Source organism: Petaurus breviceps, unplaced genomic scaffold (genome assembly GCF_028583685.1).
Source record: "Petaurus breviceps papuanus isolate PSGF00001 unplaced genomic scaffold, PetGlider_PUasm1.0 90418, whole genome shotgun sequence".
Classification (NCBI taxonomy): domain Eukaryota; kingdom Metazoa; phylum Chordata; class Mammalia; order Diprotodontia; family Petauridae; genus Petaurus; species Petaurus breviceps.
The window spans coordinates 967,409-971,438 of NW_027187246.1; positions in this window are offsets into that span (position 1 = coordinate 967,409).

The window sequence follows — 4,030 nt, forward strand, 5'->3', positions numbered from 1 at the left end:
CTGAAGCACAGTGGAGTACTTAGAACTTGATCAGACATCAAAGATGCCAAGGTCATCCACTGCATCCTAGACTATCGCCAATTGTCCTGACTTTTGTGCTGCTACTGGACTCCAATGACTCCAAAAGAGTGAGGCTGATGACTTTATGCAACTTTGCCTCACCTAAATCCAATTCGTGCAAAAGTCATGACATCACCCATGACGTCATTAGTCCTCCTAGAAAAGAACATGGACAAGCTTAACCCAGACACTGGCTTGTGTTTCCTAGTTCATTCTTTCAAATATTTTGGAAATGTGTGTGGGTGCATGCAGGCAAACTAAGATTTGAAAGTAGAAATTGTCTCATTCTTTGTATTCTGCATTTTCGCTGGCTGTCCATCATGTACTGAATGCTTTTCTTCTCTCCACTTCTCGGCTTCCATGACTTCCTTCAAGCATCAGCTAAAATTCCGCCTTCTACAGGAAAGCCTTTCCCAGTACCTCAATTCTACTGCCCTCTGTTGATTATGTTTTATTTACCTGTATATATCTTGTTTATACATAGTTATTTGCATGCTATATCTCTCTTAGATTTTGAGTTCCAGGTGGGCAAGGACTGTCTTTCACCTTTTTTTAATCTTTGTATCCTCAATACTTAGCACCATGGCTGTCATACATCAGGTGCTAAATAAATGTTTATTGACTGTCTGACATATTCCCCATGATTATGACAGTACATTGCACATAGTAGGCACTTGATAAATTATTGTTGATTGATCAAAGCAGGCAATAGTCATAAGTACATAACATCACAAATTTAAAATTGGAAGGGGCCTTGGCCATCATCTATTTCATCCACTATTTTAGAAAGAAGGAAACTGAGGCACAGAGAGTGTATGACTTGCCCAAGATGGTACCTACTAAAGCGACAGAACTGCAATTAGAACCTAGACCTGACTATATAGCCTATGCTCTTCCCAATATACTAATGATAATAATACTGATTTAAATATCAAGAAAAATTACCATTAGGGCTAGGCGGAAGTGAAAAAGGAAAGCATGGTTAAAATACCCACAGAGAGGACAGTTTGGGCAATGGTACTGAGGAGTGACCAGACTGACATCAAAGTGATATTGTGATGAGTGCCAGTACCAGCTGAGTCTCTGCAATCCTATGTGGATGAAGTAGGCCTGACAAGCAGATAGCTCCAAGAAATCCTCAAGAGAACAAGCAATTTCTCCACTGATGTCACTCAAAAGACTCCCTTCTGATTCTGCTGTATTCCTCACCTACTTGACCCTAGCTTGGCATCTTATAAATATTTTTAGTCACAGCTGCAACTATGTTCTTCATCCTGCACTGTCTGAACTAAATCCTGGCTAAGTCCCTGGCTAGGAGTTGGTACTGCTTCAATTTAGAACTCACCTCAGTTCTGTATGACCTTTTACCTCTCCTCAACCTTGTAGGCAAACTTCCTGGTCTACCCATGACTTAAATGCCAAACTTGTCCCAGTCGTCCAGTCCTGGAGGTTTACCTTAAAATTCGGATTATTTTTACTCAATCAATCCAACTATCAATAAGTATTTCTAAACACATACCATGTGGCCAACATGATTTTGCCCTAGGGAAGTAAAAAGTACCAATTAAAATCCTACCTTCTAGAAAAAGCCTTCCCTAACTTCTCTTAATTCTGGTGCTTTTCTTCTTTTAATTATGTCCTGTTGATCCTGCATATAGCTTGCTTTGTTGTAGATTTGTTTGCATGTTTTCTCTCCCATTAGATGATAAGCTCCTGTATTTTCCCTCTTTTTGTATCCCTGGTGTTTAACACACTGCCTGACACACAGTAGTTGTTTAACACACATTTATTGAACTGAATTGAAAACATTGAAATTTTGAGACCATCTATTCCATAAATACATTTAAGATTCCATTCTCTGGGGCAGATGATAACCCATCTACAACTTTTCATCCTTTGTGGCTCTGTCTGCTTCAAAGCTCTCCCCACTCCACTGGACTTCCTAAAGTATAGGCCTGATCTTATTACTGTTTTACTCAGTAAATTCCAGTGTCCCTATTATCTTCCAGGTCAAATAGAGATTGTCTGTTCAGCTTGAAAGCCCTTCACACCATCTGGCCCTTTCTTACTTTTCTACTCTTCTTATACCTTATTCTGCCTCCTATTTTCTAAGAGCCAACTAAAATGGCCTTTTTGTTCTTCTTTGCACGTGATGCCCCATTCTTCCATCTCTGCCTTTTTACTTGTCCCCCATTCCTGGAACGTGTTCCCTCTTCACATCTTCTCTTGGCTGTTTTCCTCAAAGACTCGGTTTAAATTCTACCTTCTGCAGGGACTTCCCTGTTTTTCTGCCACTGCTCCCCTTTGCCAGTGCCTCCCCTCTCAGATTATTTCCCATTCGCCTTGTGTATATCGTATGTCACATCTTCTGGCTGCATGCATGTTGTCTGCTCGTGAGCTCTTGAAGGCGGGCGGGGACAGTAGTCCTGTCTTTCTTTGTGTCCCTAGTGCTTAGCCCAGCGCCTGGCATGTAGGTAGACACTCAGGAAATGCTTGTTAGACCCGATTTCTTGTACATGGTCTTCCATGAATCCTTCATAAAGGAACCATCCAGCATTCTGGGAGCCTTTGGGTAGTCCTTTCTGTAGCTTGTGGCTACCAGTGTAAGTGCTTGTTCTGCCCATCTAAGACCCCTAAGTGACCATACCTGCCTAGCCTACCCTGCTTTGCAGTCATATGTGGCCTTGATGATGCCTTTTCTTCCACATCTGCATATGAGAATAGAATCTATAAAAGGAGATATCTATTCCAATCCTCTCTTCCCCTAACTGGCGATGCAATTACTTTATTTCTGAAAAGGCTGGATTATTGTTATCAAGCTTATTTACTTTATTCAACACCTTTCTTAAGTCTCCATGGCTTCATTAACAACTTTACTATCTCAGTGAAAAAGAAGTCTAAAGAACTCCTCCTCTTCCCCAGCTTGAAATAAAGGAAAAAAGAGAAAGAAAGAAGGAAAAAAGAAGGAAAGAAAAAGAAAAAAAGGGTCATGGGGTTTACTATTATGTTGTAGCAGGCAATCCCAGAAGTGAAAATTGCACCTGGGTTTTTTTTTCCTTTTCTTTTTTTTTCTTCTTCCTTTCTTTTTTTGTTCTCCTCCATGATCACTGAACTATTGCATGTGCTCTGATTAAATCACATTTCTCCTATCTGCAATCAGGCAACAGGAAGTAATTTGACACAGCATATTGCATCAATTATGATCAGATTGTGGCAATGCTGCCTGATAAGCATTTCCCGCCAACTTGTTCATCTCCCTTTTCATGGTAATCAGTGCAAGGGGGAAAGCTATTTCATTTTCAAAGCTTCCCAAGGTTCTGAGACCTGAGACTCATTCATTTTGGAAGCTGGAATACCCCTTTACTTCCAGTGATGGTCAAATATTTTCTCAAATATTTTTGAAATTCAGTATTTTGGCTTTATAGACCCAACAACTTTGATTTTTCATAGATCCAGAATTAGAAAAAAAAGTGGTTATTTAGAATATCCTCATCATTTCACAGATGAGGAAACTGAGGCCAAAGGAGGTCAGATCATTTGCACAAGATCTTACAAGTATAGTCTGAGGTGAGATTTGAACACTGATCCCCTTTCCACTGTTCTGCCCATCTCTATGTAAATTGTAAAGTTTACCAAGCGCTTTTTGAAAAATTCTATGATATAGATAGTACAGTTTTATAGATAAGGACACTGGTAATCAAAAAGGAGAAATCATTTGCTTCTCATCACACACACCATCAGGGTAATTGTCAAGACTTGAATCCAGTTTTCCTAATTCCATATTCAAGGTTATTTTCACAATAGTTCAATTCAAAATCCTATCTGTGGAGACAGAGGTCACATATCCAGGATTCCAACATATGTTAAAAATTGTTAAAGAAAGCATGGGAAGAGATATGAGAGAAAATGTATGCCCAGGAGTATGTTAGAACCAGATTCTTTTGGCTCACAAGAATTCATTTTTAAATTT